Source organism: Culex pipiens, chromosome 1 (genome assembly GCF_016801865.2).
Source record: "Culex pipiens pallens isolate TS chromosome 1, TS_CPP_V2, whole genome shotgun sequence".
Taxonomy (NCBI): Eukaryota; Metazoa; Arthropoda; class Insecta; order Diptera; family Culicidae; genus Culex; species Culex pipiens.
In genome coordinates this window covers 46,366,326-46,385,589 of record NC_068937.1, presented here as the reverse complement: position 1 = coordinate 46,385,589, position 19,264 = coordinate 46,366,326, and the positions used below count along the sequence as shown (strand labels likewise).

Genomic DNA, 19,264 nt, shown 5'->3' with positions numbered 1-19,264 from the left:
GAAAATTGATATTTGGTGAATTTTACATCAAAGCAAGTCTAGACGCGGGGTTGAGTTGTATGGGGTTAATTATGCTTATAAAGAGCGTACGTTACATTGTGAAAAAGTTCAACACTTTTATTTAATATTATCGAAAAATGTTTTATTGATTTGATTCCAATTGCAAATTGATTTTTGTTTCAAAATAATCGCTCACAAAAACATTTTTCCTTAAAACGCCTCAGTAAGCATTTAAAAAATTGTTTTTTAGACAATTTTATACAGATAAGTGTTCTAAAATTTTTATTTTTGTTGCAAAAAACAGGTTTAATTTTGGAAGGTTAAATATTTTTGTTACCTTTTTTTCGATGTAATTTTACCTCATTTTTTTGTGTGAAAATGCCATTCTTTCCATTATAAAAAATAAGAACTTAAAACTGCACTGATTTCCCCAAAATTGAATGCCCATTTGAATTCTGCTATCCAACCTCATCCCATTGAAATTGTGTGCGATTATCCACCGATGCACTTTAAAAGGCAGCCCCGTCAACACCACCTTAACAAAGGACCATTCCATAATCACACATTCACATCGTTTCACGCCACCCATGTGGCCCATCATACATATGTCACCACACTGTTTGTGACGCTTGCTTGACGTAAGCGCCATTTTGAAGCATGATTGTGGAACTTTTTATTCCATTTTAAAGAAAATTGAAATTTGGATAAACCTTATAATAATGATACACGAAAGTGTTGCCAGAATTTCCTTTTTTTTAATTATACTGAATGTATATCAAAACAATTTACTTAAGGCGATACTACGATGTAGAAGTAAATTTAATCAAAATTCAAGTTTTCCTGCTTAGAAATGGAAAGATGATTTCACTCATGTAATTTTATCTTGAGGCAGGGCTGCCAAATTTTCGTTTTATCTGCTTTATTTATTTTCTCCACATAGTAAAAAAAATCAAAATTCTTAGCAATAAAACCAGATTCAAAAAAACATTTCAAACAAAACTTTAACCCAGAAGTTACATCTACGCCAACTGAGCATAACCTCAACAACTGCAACTCGTCGTACCGGCGGTGACGATTGGAGATTGGATTGGCATTTGTGATTCTGCTGCTGCTGTTGTGGGGATGTCACTCGCACTTTATCCCCCGCGCTTGAATGGGTCTCCGGATACGGATCAGATCCTGATCCTGTCTCGCCAACGAGTGAGATTCGTTGAAAATCATTTCATATTTATCGCTGTGAGTGTGTGGGTGTGTCGAGGCTGCTGCTCAAGTGCACAATAAAAGTTGTCTCCTTTTTGGCCGTGATTTTCGCATAAGAAAGCATGGAAAAGGATTTTTTTTCCTACTCCTTTCTTGACACTAGTCTTGGTGTGCTTTTTGTGTTTGTGTTATTATTGTGGGAAGGAGGGCGGCATCAATGAAATAAATAATAGTATAACAGCTCCCACGACAATAGGCAAATACGTGCTGCGACGTTAGTGGTGCTGGTGGTGATGATTGTGATAATAATAATCCATTCAAATGTGATCATAACCATTTGAAGAACAGATTGAAATGTCACGGAAATGGGAAGTGGAGAATTTCTGAGTTAAAATTTTTAAAGAAAAACATGATAATTTATTTAAAGCTTCAATATTTATCACTCAAACTAACCAATTTCTTCGATTTTCCAATTTTCTTTTCAGCAATGATTATTATGCAGTGGAAAATGTAAACTTCACCTCGCCTCGGAAGATAAATCGTTGTTTTTTGCTGGAAAACTGAGGTAAGACAGAGAGTGTGTAAGGTTTACACCCTTGACTGAGCATATTCAGGATGCGTCGAGTGAAATCACCGAACGGAAAATAACCCCCTTAATCGCATGGTGAGGTGCCAATGAACTTGGGTTACCTTTTAGTTGTTTTGGAAAGACATCAAATTTATTTAGAAAATTTCAAGTGCATAGGTATCATTTTCAAAATAATCTTTTTTTTTTAAGTAACTTTATTATAAAATTATCATTCAGGGTAGAAATCGGAAGAATTCTTCTCTATTGACTTTTCAAATATTTTTCATAAAATTTGAAAACAAAAATTTAAAACAAAAAAAAATGTAAAATATAAAAAAGTCTGTAAAGCCGCCCCAACTAAACTACAGACCTAACTAAAGACCACCCTGAAGCAAATAAAAAACCCAGCCGTGTAAGACGAGAGGAGCTTGTTTGTGTTCTCTCTAGTATTAAATTGGACGCTGTTCTGGAACTGGCCTCCAATCATCCGACGACCATCCTGAACCTCTAGCCACTTCACCTTTACGAACAACAACGACGACGAAGGAAGACGGACCAGGACTAAGGTAGAAAACAGAGAGCCGCAATCACGGGCTAACCTGTTGAGTAAGAGGACTGAAGACTATCACCAAGGAGCGAACGAACGACCGACGACGGTGTGTGTGCAACAGACAAAATCCAATGAAGCGATGTATCATCATCAGCGCCGAGGAGTGTCATCGTTGTCATCGTCGCGCAACAGGAATGACAATTTTGTGTCGGATTTAGGGTGAGATCGAAAATAAAAATAAAATTTCGTAGTATTTTTGAAGCTTTCAATTTACCAAGTAAAAACACAATGAATTGTGCAAAAATGTTATATTTTTGCTGTAATATTTGTTTTTCGATTAGGCCAAAACTTTGTGGTGGAAAAAAAAGAAACCATTTACTCCATGTGTTCTTACAAGTCTCAATACAACTTTGGCAAATATCCATACAATAATGGTTCTTAAATATATTTAAAGTTCAATATCAGATACAATGCAATAAAATAGATTCAGATTTTCTAATCGATAAAGTGTTTTTAATTGACAAAACTTATTTTCTGGATAATCAAATCTTCTGATAGATTTGAAAATTAAATTCTCTGACCTAAAAAACCCTTCAAAAATGTATCGCCACAACGAGGAGTGCGACAAACAACAGGGGTGCTTTTCCTTCAATTTTTCGCATTGTAAAAAACAAACATTTTTTCAAAAATTTCTCATTTAAATGCCTATAACTTGAAAACGGTGCATTTAATTAAAAAATGTGTTTGGTAATTTTCGATTGCAAATTTAATTTTGCATCTTTGTATTTAGTTTGACAATATTTGAGATTTTTTTTCCAAACCTCACATTTTTTTCATAAAGTTAGATCTCCGGTAACGTATTTAGCACCATGATGGTTCTTAAATATATTTAAAGTTCAATATCAGATACAATGCAATAAAATAGATTCAGATTTTCTAATCGATAAAGTGTTTTTAATTGACAAAACTTATTTTCTGGATAATCAAATCTTCTGATAGATTTGAAAATTAAATCTCTGACCTAAAAAACCCTTCAAAAATGTATCGCCACAACGAGGAGTGCGACAAACAACAGGGGTGCTTTTCCTTCAATTTTTCGCATTGTAAAAAACAAACATTTTTTCAAAAATTTCTCATTTAAATGCCTATAACTTGAAAACGGTGCATTTAATAAAAAAATGTGTTTGGTAATTTTCGATTGCAAATTTAATTTTGCATCTTTGTATTTAGTTTGACAATATTTGAGATTTTTTTTCCAAACCTCACATTTTTTTCATAAAGTTAGATCTCCGGTAACGTATTTAGCACCATCCTAAACTCTAGCGCATTTTTAGTCCCTGGGTAATTCTTCACAAACTCACACAGCAAGTGCCCCGACCCCTCTTCGATTTGCGTGAAACTTTGACCTAAGGGGTAACTTTGGCCCTGATCACGAATCTGAGGTCCATTTTTTGATATCTCGTGACGGAGGGGCGACCCCTTCAATTTTTAACATGCGCAAAAAGAGGTATTTTTCAATAATTTGCAGCCTGAAAAGATGATGCGATACAAATTTGAAGTCAAAGGGACTTTTATGTAAAATTAGACGCCCGATTTAGTGTCGTACTCAGAATTCCGAAAAAAAAGATTTTTTCATCGAAAAAACACAAAAAAAGTTTTAAAAAATCTATCATTTTCCGTTGCTCAACCGTAAAAAAATTTGGAACATGTCATTTTAAGGGAAATTAAATGTACATTTTTTACTGTCATTTTTGCATTCAGAACAAAATTTTTCATTTCAAAATTTCGTGTTTTTTCTAACTTTGCAGGCCATGATCAACGACGACCAACTTTTTTAAAACTTTTTTTCTTAAAATCGCGATAACTCGTGATGTTTATAAGCAAAACTAAATTGACTCTTCTGGGTCAATGTAGATTCAAAAAGTACATTAAATTTCCCTTAAAATGACATGTTCCAATTTTTTTTACAGTCGAGTAACCGAAAATGGTAGATTTTTTACAACTTTTTTAGTGTTTTTTTCGATGAAAAATACGTTTTTTCGGAATTCGGAGTAGGCCATCGGGCGTCCAATTTTACATAAAAGTCCCTTTGACACAAAATTTCTATCTCATCACCATTTCAGGCTGCAAATTATTGAAAAACATGTCTTTTTTCGCATGTTCCGCCTCCACCGATATCGAAAAACGGGACAAAAGTTACCCCTTAGGACAAAGTTTCGCGCAAATCGAAGAGGGGTCAGGGAAACTTTTCCCGATTTCGTGTGAGTTGGTATAGAATTACCCCCCTAAGAAATCGAAAATAAAAAAATACGTTAATTAAGCAATTCATTTTCAGTGATAAACAGTTATTTTTCCAGTATTTCTTCCTATTTTATTTGAAAAGAAACTTTGCCGAAGACACCAAGTTGATCAGAAAGTTGATCATCTACATTACTTTTTCAAAACAACCAATCCGCCATGGGTTTCGTATGTACATAGGACCTCTTGAAAAAGTAAGCGAAAAATAATCTTATACTCATTTTGTATAACCAGCCCGCAAAGTTGTATGGAGCCTTTTATGGAAAAACTAGTGATGCAAAATTGCTTCTGGACAAAGTTTATCAAAATATTTTTTTTTTTAAATGCAAAGGCAATTTGATTTGTGAACAATAGAAAATTATGCTGTTATTCCTCGTTACTCGACTGTTAAAAATCATTAGACATTTTAGTTTTTACGAAATTCAATTCACTTTATCCACTTTTTGAATCTGCACTAAAACAAGAAAGGTATTTTTCATTAAGAAAATTTTTACTTCTTCTACTTTTTCCACTACTTCTTATTTTTTGTAACTTCGCATGGGTTACTTTTTTAGAGATTAAAGTTCATGATTAAAAGAAATAAAAAATATGTATCATTTATTTATTGAAAACAAATGTTCTTCTAAAGATAAAGTGCTTTTTTTCTTTGTAACTTTGCAATGTCATTTTCAAGTGTGTTCAACAAAATTAAATAGGTGTCAAAAGCAAACAAAAAATGTATAAATGAAATTACGAGCCATTATATTTTTAACCAATTTTAGTTTTCAAAATATAAAAAGACATTTTTTTGGGAATTTTTTGTGCGGTGCTATACTTCGAAATCAATAATGTTTTTGACAAAATATGTTTTTACCCCCTGGAATTGGAGTTTTTGCAAAGATGTTTGGCAAAAAATAATAAAAAGCTTAGTTTTAATTGTCAAGCCATACACAGCAAAAAATCCGATGGTAAAATCGCATGCAAAAGCATGCACATCACCTTTGTGAGCAAAAGCATGTAATATTGTATGAGAAAACGTGTACACAAAAAGCATGTAACAAAAAAAAATAAATAAATTTTGCACACCACAAAAATAACATCAATCTGGTGAGAATAATTTCCAGATTACCAAGTCCGCGCCCCAACCGTCTCGGCTATCTCACCGTCTTGTAAATTTGGTGTTCAACGCCGATGTACCAATAGGTTTCCCGTACGTCGTATACTGAATTAACTGTATACGATATATGGGGAACGTACAGCTACATCGGTGTTGATCCAGCATAAATCACAGCGGCGAGATAGCCGTGATGGTTGGGGCGCGGACTTGGTAATCTGGAAATTATTCTCACCAGATTGATGTTATTTTTGTGGTGTGCAAAATTTATTTATTTATTTTTTTACATGCTTTTTGTGTACACGTTTTCTCATACAATATTACATGCTTTTGCTCACAAAGGTGATGTGCATGCTTTTGCATGCGATTTTACACAGATTTTTTTTACTGTGTATGTTTAAACTATTTATATAAAAATAATCACAAAATACTTGATAGTTATGATTATGTCAAGAATTTTTTTTTCTTCAACTATTACGTTTTTTTTTCTTATGTGATCCAAACATAAAAAAAAGTTTCAATTCTAAAAAATACATTAATAGAGTACACAGAAAAAAATCCGATGGTAAAATCGCATGCAAAAGCACCTTCGTCAAAATAAACACTTAATATAACACACTGCATGTACAATTTTTGTAACACACAAAAAAAGTTGCAACCGACGGGATTCAAACCCAGCACCAACAGTAAGGACTGGCGCCTTAGCCCACTCGGCCATCAGACCGATGAAAATCTGAAAGGATAAACGCATATATGAGCTTGACATTTCGGTCAAGTAGGTTTCTCATACTGATTGGCTACATATTTCAGAGTGTAAAATCAAATAAATTTGCATAAAATAATGCAATATTTATTTTACACGCAGCTGGATTACTTCTTTTTTAGCTGTGTAGAGTAGTAATCAATGACACACGGGCAACAACGATAAAATTGCTCTCACAAATCGTAGTTTTAAGCAATCAGGCTGATTTTCGGGTATAAGGCCACCCTTCGGCAAAGTAGTAGGAAATTAAATTTCCTACAAAAATCTCATACTTGGAAAATTATGGGCGAGACCTGCAAAAACCCTGAAGCGATGTTTTCCCCCATATATTTTAGCAATTTTCCCCATATAAACTTCAACGATTATAAGCGACCCCTTAACCTTTACCGATTTGGCTCAAAAATGGCACAGTTACTTATTACTGCCTAAAGAATCGAGCCAGGGGGTATCCCTGATGTTGATTTTTTTTATTGTCACCCTAATGAGACACGTTGATTTTTCTTCAATAAACTTTTCAAAATCCATGGAAATCTTACAAAACATGAAGTGGGAGTGATTTTTGGCACATTTATTTAGTTTTAACATTTAACCAAAGATGTAAAGTTCTTTTATAATTGCGAAATTCCTACTCGAAACTAGGTGTCCGAAGGCTTGATTGTTGAGGCAATGGGAAACCTTTTTTTACACCTAAGCTTTCATCCTCCCCGGGATTCGAACTAACGACCTTTGGATAGTGAGTCCAACCGTCTACCAGCTACTACACCGAGACAGGACCCAGGGAGACGACTCCTACACCTGGACTGAGCTAACGACCTAACCTCCAGGTTACATTTACTTCCCCATCCGACGGAAGGCGTGATCAGACAAATCTCGTTGAAAAATTTGCCACCGGGACCTTCTGGGATCGAACCCAGGCCGACTGGGTGAGAGTCAACCACGCTTACCCCTACGCCACGGTCCCGGCTGAAGTTTTTATATAATTTTAATACTTTTTAGTATAACTTTCATTAATTAAAGTTTCAAGTTGGCAAATTTGCTTTTAAATTTTCATGACAAGTCGCCTGCAATGAAACATTACAAAAGGATGATGTTTTGCTAGAAAAGTATTAATTTTCGTTGAGTGTCTCATTGTTCCTGCCAAGTGTGTCTACAATGAGAAAGTTGAATAACTTAAAACACTTTAAAAGAAGCAATAGGCAACAGCTCATTATGAAACCTGAAGAAAAAAATACAAAAAATATTGAAAGTTAAAAAACAAAAGTGTCTCGTCTCATTGATGACTACTCTACCCTAAGTATTTTCCAATGATGTTGGAATAGTTTACAATCAATTTTACACGTTTTTTCAACGTAAATTAAAATTTTAGTAATTTTTTTGTTTTGTTCGCTCATTTTCTGTAGTATAATTTTTAAGAGGGGGGACTTGAAATAAAATTTTAAGATTTCAAAACACGAAAGCTGTTATTTTAAGATCATTTCAATAAGGTTTATAAAAACAGCATCATGCTTGAAGCACTGTGAAATCTCGTCGAGGAACAACACTTTTTTTTTAAAAGTTGTAATGTTTTTCATAAAATCAAACATCATGCGTTCATTATTTAATAGGAAAAGAAATTAGACCTCAATTTCCCACAACACTCCTTCTGCAGTCATTACAATTTAATCAAAACTTTCTCGCACAACCCAAAGAACATCTTTCTCTCTATCTCTATCTCGCTCTCACCACGCCAAATTTGTCCAATCAAGACAAACCGTCGTCGGCGGCGTCTCCCGTCGGTTGCCCGGCGGGTGGTCCAGTTAAGCGTCCTCGTCATCGTCCTTTTCCGACCTGCGGCGTCAAAGGCGTCCGCGGAAGACGACGACGACGAGAAGTTGATCGTTATCCCGGAGTTGGAGTTGGTAAGGGAGGGAGGATGACGAACGAAGAAAAGGTAATTGCAATTTTTCACCGGGAGTTTTTCCCCGTCCACCTTTGGGTTTCCCGGGTTTTTTTTTTCCTTGAGCGGTTTTCTTCCAGGACTAGAGGAGAGACCATCAAGAAATAAATTCAAGTTTAAAATTTATATTCTATCCGCTTGATGGCGCCACCAACAAGCACCGTTCGAACGAGCTCGTCGATGGAAATTATAAACAAAAATACGTGATTTTGTGGATGAGTGCCTTCAAAGTGGATGTTTTCGTCGAGCGTTCAACGACACCTCCTTGACTCGGCTGACTAACCCTTCACAATATGGATTATATCGCTACAAATTAGTTAAAAAAATTACTGAAGTTTTAACTTTTTTTAATTAATTTAATTAATAAGTTCAAAAAATATTTGAAATAAATCAAATAACTTCAACATCTTGACAGTAGAGGGTTAAAAGCAATAACGTCGTGTTACACGTTCAATTGAAGCTCAGATTTAGTCAACAGAAGAGTTGGAGTGAGCACCCGGAGAGTTCATTTGAAGTCCCCAATTCAGCCCAACACCGCCAAACTGGGAGCACTGGCTAGTGCGCACAGCCTAGCCAGAGTGATTAAAATTTGCATTATTTTAATTACGTTCACGCTTTATTGGATCGACCTGGCCGCAGGACCTGGACCCGGGTTGTGGCCCCCTGGTCAGTTGAATGTTTGTGGGGTCATCACGATGGGGAAGCAGAGGTTCTCAAAAATTGGAACGAATACTTTAAATTCTAGGTAAATTCAAAGTCAAAAAAAATGTTTTAATTTCTAAACTTTCGATAACAAAAAATTAAAAAAATCAACGATCAGCCTTATTAAACGAAGCAAAAGAACCCCTGCCCTATCCCACTCGATGACCTGGGCCTACTCCAGTGGCTCGGTTTGGCCTCTGTCAAACACCTGCTAATTCCACAATGACTTTCGGATGGGTACTCTGCCGCCTCAACTGATGCCGCTCGTTAGCCATTTAGAGGCGAGAGCACCGTAGATTCGAGTTTCAACGAGGACCATCACCAAACCACGGCCCCAAGTCCCGGGCAGTTATTTTAAATTTGTCACGACATTGACTCGACGATTAATTAATCCCGAGCTCAGATTCGCGCTACGACGAGCTTCCGAGGCTGGAAAATGCTCCATTTGGTTCGAGGATTTTCCCGGCTGGTGGAAAATGCAATAAAATAAATTCGATTACGCGGGAAAAGCTGGCTGGTGTCTATTTTTCTAGGTAGATTGCAGCAGTAGAGGCATTTGAATCTCAACTTTGAAGTAAATCTGTTTATTTTTTTTATTTCAGTGAAAAACACAATTTAACGCAAAATAATCCCACAATTACCATCATAAAACAAATTCCACCAAGCTTAACCAAATCGTTTCCTTAAGCTTACCACCTTCCAGGCAAGATGTTGTGTGATAATTTATCAAAACTTTAATAACAACCAATTATTGCTTTTCCGCTTGACTCCCCCCACCACCAACTCACTCTAACTTTAGCAGCAAACAAGATTCACAACAAGTGGCCGGCCCGTTGCACTTCCACGACGGGATTTTCTTCCGTTTTCCTACTGTCCGGATTTTGCTGGAAATAGAAAGAGATGAAGCAAATAAAAAAAATAGCAGTGGCCGGTCATGTCCGTCTACGCACATAAATTTTACCGGGGAAAAACAAATAAAGATAGTGTGTCTGGGAGTAAAAAGACCATCCGGACCATTGGCGAGCCGCAAGAAATTTCTATTGGGGGGCTTAGAGTGGTCTTTGAACAATATCAGTTCTTGTTTTCGAGGATTAATCGAAAATATTTTCAAATTTGTTTTAAATAACCAAACTTGTGAAGCACCTTATTTAAAAAAATAAGTTTTTAGTTCAAATAACAGCAACGCAATAATTTCAAAATAATTATTCCTCACTTACTCTTTTTATTTCCAAAATAATAATGATGTTTTTAAAGCTTTTATTGCTAAATGAACATTATTATTATTTTTCGAAATGCGATTCATTACGATTTCATCTCAGTTTTTTTTAACTTTAACCCTCTACCCCCCATTTTTTTCGAAGATTTTTATTTTTCCCGTGTTTAGGAGGTCATTTTGAGCAACTTTTGTTCTACGAAAAACTTTACTTCTCTTGTTTTATGTTTTTCTTGTTTCAATTTTAGTATTTTAATTTGCATTTATCTTGTTTAGTTTATGTTTGTTTTTGGTAGTATTTGGCTTATTCTACCACCATCTATCATTTTATTTTGCCTATCTAATTTTTTCATGTTTTTACAGTCACTTTTTAATTTTTTTGCTTGTTTTTCACATTTTCTGCTGTAGAATGGCGCTATTATCATTTGAATTGTAAAAAAATGCTTAGAGACATACTCTGGGACACTACAAAAATTGCTGCATACTCCTTTTTACAAAAAATATTGGAAATGTTAGTAAAAAACACAGACAAAGTTGACCCCTAAAAAATTACATTTTTAAAAACATTGGCAAAGTCACATATAACAAGTAAAACTTCCAACCCATCAATTTTCTAAAAAACATTCTTTCCAATGCTTTTTAGAGATCAAAAATTGGTTACAAAATGGATTTTTAGCGATTTTTTAAATCGAAGCCCGTCTAAAGGCCCCGCCTTTGGGTTGGGTTGTAGAAGACTTTTGAAAAGGTCTTCAAATATTTTTTTTTTCTTCATTTCATATTTCAGCGCAAATAATAAAATTTTAAAATTATTTTTACCAAAAACATTAGAAAATTTCACAAAATTTTCATTTTATAACATTGAAAATTGAACTAATAGTTTTGGAGACATCGTCAGATGAAAATTTGAGACTAACTAGGTTTCTAATAAAACTCATTTTCTTCGATTCAAATTCTTTGTGAGACCGTATCTCAGAAACTAATTGTCCGATTTTCAAAGTATCTGGTACAATTGTTTGACAATGGGGGTTGTTTTAAAAAAATACGAAAATTGATAAATTAACGAAAATTTTAACCTGAAAGTAATTATAACTCCAAAACGGTGCACTTGATCGACAATTAGTTTTCGATTACAAATTCGATTTATCTTCTATTTTTATTTTTTTAACACATTTTCAATACTTTTCAAAATCTTTTTTTTTTTAAATCATATCCTTGGAACCAAGTTTTGCACCATCACCATCAAACTTTGAATGGGAAAAGGATAGATACAAAATTTTTTTTTTTAATTTGTGACTAATTTTTATAAAAAGTCCTAAATTATAATATACAACTTGATGAAGATACCAAATCGATCAGAAAATCTCAAGATACAAATTTTCTTACGCAGCAAAAATTGTGTAAATTTTAAGGTGAAAAATTGGAAGGTTGAATATAACCGCTTAAATGGTGTAATATTACCTCAATTTGGACTGAAAACAGTGACAGTACAACGGAAAAGTGGAAGATTTTAACGTTTTTAGAGGTAATATTTCATTTTTTTTTAAATAAAATATGTTCTCATTCCCAGACGTAATATTACCATAATATTTTTTACTATGTATATTTAATTGTATGGAAATTAGTATGGAAAAAGTAATGATGCCACATTACTTCTTTTAAAAAAGGAAATAAATTGACAAAGTTTCATCCAAATAAAACGCGAAATATTTTGCGTAATTCTAGAGGACTACTCTAAAGGAATGAAAAACGGGTGATTGTAGGCTTTAAAATCTGCAAAATAAATATCAAATCCAATTCTGCAATGAAATACGAAAAATAAAACTGGAAAAATTCAAATAAAAGCGATTGATTTGTGTTTACTTGTTTGTCACCTGAAAAATCTTATATTTATCCAAACATCTACTTGAAAAATCAAAATGAAATGATTCTAAGCAATATAAAAAAATGTTTAGTTTTTCATGCAGAATTTCAGCTAGGAATTTTTCGACTAACCTTAACTTTTTATAACAGAAAAGCTTGCCATAGAAGTCATTTTACGTCAGGCAAAACAATTCCTTAAAAGATTGATTTCTGGAAGAATTGTTCTACATTTAAGTTTGAGGGTTTGGCTTTTCTGATGTACCGTCAACTGGGGTGAATCGGGACTAAAGTCTGAACAGGGACAGCATTTTTTAGAGCACTTAAAAGCTTGAAATAAGTAAATCATCTTACAAATTCAATTGATCTGTATCTGTTCTTACCAAAATCAACCTAAAATATCAAAATAGTGCAAGAACCTGCCCAAATAAGCTTTCCCAATTCGCCCCATGTGCCCCGATTTTCCCTAAATGACGGTACTGAAGATGAAGCAAAAAAGTTTTAATTAAAGCAAATTACTGAACTATAAAGCAGAGTAAGAACATAAGTAATAAAAAAAATATGAAAACACAAAAGAAAGAAGCTAAATATTTTAATTGAATATTATGTATTAAGCTATCATAATAATGAAAATTAATCAAGATGATGTTGAACAACAATAGAATGAAAGAAGAAAAGTTTAAATGATTTCCTATTCTCAAAATGCCACTTTTGCAACCAAAAATATAAGAAAGAAAAGTCACTACTACGACATTAGAATGACAAAAAAAAACGAAAAAATTTAAAAATCTATAGAAAAAATCTTTGGGCAATTTTGAGCCAAATCGGTTCGGGTCCCTTAAGATCGTTGAAGTTTGTATGGAAAAAACTCCTAAAAATGTAAGAGGGAAAACAGCATTAGGCTTCATCCATAAAGTACGTCACGCTAAATCCGGCAAAATTTGGCTAAAAAATGGCACAGTTACTTATTTTGCCCTAATGAATCGAGTTAAGGGATATCCCGGATGACAAATTTTTATTGTTAGCCTAGTGCGACATTTATAACTTTTCATTTCCATTTTAAACTATATTTATCGTAATTATTTGCGTTCGAGGATTACTTAACTTAATATTCAGTTGAGTTAGGAAGTTTTCTAAAGCATGTAAAATAATTTCGTTGATATGCGCCCTTGCGAAACTTTAATAAGGAAAAACAAAATTGCAACACACTTTCTGAACCTAGGTACAATTTAGTACTCATAACAAATAGGGTGTTCCAAATCTTAATTTGCTGTACAGATTATTTGTGCCAGGAAAAATTAAAGAAAATCTACTTTGTTAGCATTCAAAATATTTTTTTAGTTTAGTTATCTTATACATAAAGATTTCTGTTTTCATTTCGACATACAGTCAAAATACCTTTAATCCACTGCTTTTGAAACACCCTAACCCTACTTTAAGGACACACGATACAGCTACCAGGTTCAGTTACAATCCACGTTGTCGTCGTCGACCTTACGGAGCAGAGCAGTAAGAAGATACACTTTGCTTGCCTCGGCCTCGAGAATACCACCGACGAAAAAGCTCTAAATTAAAAAGCATAATTTATTTAAGTTTATCTGCCAGAGCAACCTTGCACACGTTACGAGCTGTATGTGTGAGTTGGTAAATGATTACTGGGGTAGGTGGCAATAAGTCGGGCAAGAAAGTTAGATAAAGTGGTCAGAGGACATTTTTGTTAATGTTTCTTAAAGCCTCCCTGGTATCTGGCAACCTAGTTGAAAGTAATGGGAACTTAAGTGAAATTCCTTTAAGTTGGCAAAGTAAGTTGTAATAACTCAATTTTGAAACCATTTTATTGTGTATCATCAGATGGATTATTGAAAAGCTTTACAAAGGTGAAAATCTGGCAACACTGCTGTATTTTTTGTTAAAATGACATCCATGTTTTTTACTAATAAGAACAAATAACGTTATCCCATAAATTACATATTTTGAATAACAAATGCAAAATAGACTCTCAAAATTCACCAAAAAACACCAATAAATCGCTTATCTCCCCCGTTGCAAAACTGCGACTGCCTGAAAAACTGTCCCCCTAGTTCTGCATTCTGATGACGACGACGGCAAGTCAACTTCCGGCCTGAAAGAGATTTTGGAAAGGGACCTGTCACCTACTGCTTCTGTTTCAAACCAGACTAGCGCCATTTTCGGCTCTACCGTCTGTCTACCGGGACGGGAATCCTTTTCAGCTAGTTCTGATATCTCTCTCTCTGTCTCTCACCGTTATCAGGCCGGGGCCGCCTGTCTCCAGAGTTGAGTGTCTTTTCCGCCAGGCGTCCCCCTCGACGTATGTGTGTGTGTCGTCACTTTTGCATATAATGAATAGCACTGTGTGTTCCCAGAACTTTGGAGTTGAGGCGCAGGTAGCTCGTCACCGGAAGTGGCTGAAATCGTAGGAGTGAGAAGTTGGTGATTTCAGGACTTGTTGAACGCTTGCAGAACGGGAGTAACAATATGGTCACAGATTCACGTGGGAACGTGCACAGCTGGGAGTGGTACCATTTCCGGTGTATTCCCACGTTGTCATTTCATTGTGTTAGTGTTGCTGGGTTTCTTAAAAAAAAACTAATAATCAATTAAGTTCATACAAAAAAATTTAAGTTGCAACAAATGGAATTTTTGACCGATTTAACCGATTTGACTTAGTTTTGACTTAGAAGTTTAAAAAAGGCGTAAGGAACAGTTTACAAGATGCACTGTTCAAAATATCTGGGCACTCTATTGATCACATATCGCTGCTCCAGGCTGGACTCATCCTGAAGTGGTGGCGAACTTCACGTAGTCACATTATTCGAGACAACTGTAGATACCGTTCGTGGGTGATGCGGTAGTGACGTCGATGTTAGTTGGAGTGCATTTCATTTGAAATAAGGTCCTTATGGTATAAAACATAAAATTTGAGAGCTTTGTGAAAAAAATGAAATTTTTAAGAGAAGTTGGACTCTGTACCGCCCATCTTCCTTAAGTAGATTTTTATGGTATTTTTATATGAATATTATTTTTGACAAACTCCAACACTTAACGCGGACTTCTGAACTTTAACTCAAATTTAAAATATTGGCAAAATTAATGTTCGAAAAATTGAACACCCAACTCCGGTTAAGCTCAAATTTTGCATAACAAGCCATAGTTTTCACATTTAAATGAAAAAAGTGTTTTAAAATGCATTTTACACTAGTTCAGTTGTTTTGCAAACATTAGTTTTCAAAAAATCTAAGATCTGACAAAAACAAAAATTGTATCGAAAAAAAAGATTTTGCATCGAAAATTTTCTAAAAATCTTAAGATTTTTTAATAAACCCAAACATGCTAAAAATGATTTTAAACGCAGGAGAATGTATTTTAATTTGATTTCAGCTGGTTGCACTTGAATTTTCATTGAAATTTTGAAGTTTATTGTAAAAATATTTTTTTTGCCCCTTGATTTTTCGGGCCAATTTTGAAGGGGGGGGGGTGACAAAAACTTTTAAAAATATTTGTACCAGCCTTATAAACCAAGATGTCTGTATTACAAAATAAAGATTTAGTTATTTATTCGGCTAAAATAATAAATCCGAAAAGCCTAGCTTAATAATCAATCCTTTCAGGCCAAATGTGTCATATATGACCCAAAAATCAAAATATCCAAAACTAGCCTAAAAATTTCGTATGGTCACATAAATCATTTTCCAAAAACTTATTTTTTTAATTCCGGCCTACAAGAGTTAAGTCAAAAAAAACTAAACTCCTCCACAAAAATGTAATGGGAACACTTTTCTGGTATAATATGGTTACTTAGGGGAAACATACCCTTTCTCAGCCCATTTCTATTATTTGCTTATAAGAACTTTGATCTTATATAACAGCATTCATAAAGAGTAATTCCAGCTCAAATCAGGAATTTTTCTGATACTTCTGTACCCGACTCTCTCAGATTTCAATGAAACTTTGTAGACATGTTATCCTAGGCCTATATAAGCAATTTTTGTGTATATGGAGCCAATTGTACTCGAAAATATCATTTGAGAAGGGTGTAAGTTATTTATATATTTTTGATATTTTTTGTAATTTAAAAATTACTGTATCTCGAAGCCGTTGCATCGTATCAAAAAGTGGTCAAAGACAAACTTGTAGAAAATTGGACGGGCTTTCTGAAAAAAAAAAACACTGAAACAAAAATACACGCCACTTCTATGAGATTTTTAAATTAAAAAAAAATAAAAGTTAAATTTTAAGGTGATGTCATGATTTTTGTTTAGTTCGAAATTTTGGAGGAAAAAGCCAAAAATGTTACAAAAAGACTGACGATGATGCTATATCTCTCCTAAAAAAATACAAAAAACCTTTACTAAAACTATATTTTGAAACGTGGTCTAAACATCAAAACTGTTTAAACCGAAAGTGGGAATCGATTCCCTAGACTATTTTACGTAAATGTCTCCATATTGACCATTGTCCTATGTCCAATCCTTATGCAGATACAGCGGTTTTAAAAATAGAAATGTTGGAAAAACAGGTTTTTTGTGGTATTTGGCAATTTCTATATGACAGACTTAATATTTCAGTCTCGAAAATATTTTTACCGGAAAGCTCGTAAAATTTCCCATAAGTTTGCTCTACATTTTTGTAACATCTTAGGCAATATCTTCACAAATTTTGAACGAAAAAAAATCATGAAATCACCTTAAAATTTAACTTTTAAACTTAAAAAATCAAAAATCTCATAGAAATGAACTATATTTTTCTTTCAGTGTATTTTTTTCCAGAAAGTCCGTCCAAGTTCCTACAAGTTTGTCTTTAACCACTTTTTGATACGATGCAACGGATTCGAGAAATTTTCAAATTACAAAACAAAAAAAAAATTAAATAACTTACGCCCTTCTCAAATGTCATTTTCGAGTACAATTAGCTCCATATACAGCAAATTCCCCACGAAAACAGCATGATTCAAAAAAAAAGTTCTCCGATCGAGCTCAAATTTTTTCTGGGGGATCCTTGGCCAAAATAATTAGACCCATATTTTTTTGTTTGGTCATTAGGGTGACCTACGCCGTGTTAGGGTGGTTCGAAAAATGGCAATTTTCGTCGATTTTCGCAAAAACCACTTTTTTCAAAAAAATCATATCTCCGCGCCATTTCATCCGATTTTAGCTGTCGTAGACGCAAAAGAAAGGTGATTAGTTTGGCTATTTGGGAAAAATAGTAAGAAGATTCAAAAATATAGCTGCACATTTGAAAAGGTCGCATGAAAACTTAAAATGCTGTTTTGAAGGTCTCGGGACCAAAGAGCCTATGTCTGAAAATATTTTTATCGGATTCCTCGGAAAATTTCACATAATATTTCAAAAAATGGTGAAGTTATGTTTTCGATACTCTGAGATACGATTTTTTGAAAATAAAAACTGGGATTTTCGACGCGCCACACGCAAAAATTGGAAAATGACGAAAACGCGAAAAAAATGACTTTTTTCACTAAAACTGCGATAACTTTAAAATTTCAGCGATGACCTATAGATGTTATGATATCAAAAGTTGTGTCTTTTAATTACAAAAAATTTGGTACCCTGACATGTATAGGTCATCGCTGAAATTTTAAAGTTATCGTAGTTTAAGTGAAAAAAGTCAATTTTTTCCCGTTTTCGTCATTTTCCATTTTTTGCGCGTGGCGCGTCGAAAATCCCAGTTTTTATTTTCAAAAAATCGTATCTCAGAGTATCGAAAACATAACTTCACCATTTTTTTACATATTATGTGAAATTTTCCGAGAAATCCGATAAAAATATTTTCAGACATAGGCTCTTTGGTCCCGAGACCTTCAAAACAGCATTTTATGTTTTCATTCAACCTTTTCAAATGTTAAGCTAGATTTTTTAAACTTCTTACTATTTTTCCCAAATAGCCAAACTAATCACCTTTCTTTTGCGTCTACGACAGCTAAAATCGGATGAAATGGCGCGGAGATATGATTTTTTTGAAAAAAGTGGTTTTTGCGAAAATCGACGAAAATTGCCATTTTTCGAACCACCCTAACACGGCGTAGGTCACCCTAATGGCCAAACAAAAAAATACGGGTCTAATTATTTCGGCCAAGGATCCCCCAGAAAAATTTTGAGCCCGATCGGAGAACTTTTTTTCGAATCATGCTGTTTTCGTGGGGAATTGCTGTATACACAAAAATGGCTTATATATAAAGTGTTTTTGACTATATCAAAGTAATAAACAGCTCGAATAAAAGTGCAAAAGTGACGAGAGTAAGTCGAAAAGCTTAGTGTGATCCGCTATTAGGCTGATCTTTTTTGCACAAAGTTTCCCGCACTGATCTGAGCATTTGGGGATCAATTCTGTAGGTAAAAATGCGGAAACACATAAAAGGACTTGTGGAAAATATACCGAACGATATTTCAACGTATAACGCTACTTGACATTTTGGATGTCATCTATTTTTTTCTAAAAGTTTTCAAGTTGTTTTGTACGGTCTAGAATTTTTTTTTTAAATTGTATGGCAAAATTTTCTGTTCGAGTTACTGAACAAAACTTAGTAGAAGGTTTTTGCTAATAAAGATTTGCAAAAGAATCATATAAAAATGCTAAATTTATCAGCGATTCCACGTCAAACCATCAGGCTCCAGATCAAAAGTGCTCAAATGTGGCTCAAATTTTCCATGGGAGTTCCATAGCCAAAACGACTAGACCTGTATTTTATTTGACGATTAGAGTGGTTCTATCCAAAATAGAGTGGTCAAAAAATGCGTTTTCTAACGATCTTGTTAAAAAAATCTATTTCAAAAAATCATATCTCCAGATCGACTGAATAAATTTCAGCTCCCCACGTTTAAAAGAAAGCTGATTTGGTGGACATTGAATGAAAATATTAAGACATTTTCAAAACCAAGCTGAACACACTTACACAGATCAAATGAAACACACTCATAGCATATTTGTCTATGATTTTTCAGAATGTTTTACGTAACGTTATGATTCGAATTCCCGGACGCTTCGAAACCCGGACCCTTCAACTTGTTTTATCAATAATTTGGATATAAGTTCGCATTATGAATGTCAA

The 19,264-nt window shown here is 34.1% G+C and overlaps 1 long non-coding RNA gene across 1 annotated transcript in view; it reads left to right on the top strand.

The window, feature by feature from the left end:
• LOC120417026 (uncharacterized) overlaps window positions 1-19,264 on the top strand; it is a 95,765-nt gene that overhangs the window by 57,866 nt on the left and 18,635 nt on the right. Inside the window, exon 2 of the long non-coding RNA XR_005605416.2 lies at window positions 1,686-1,765. This is a non-coding gene — a long non-coding RNA (uncharacterized LOC120417026). The remainder of the gene's footprint in view (window positions 1-1,685; window positions 1,766-19,264) is intronic.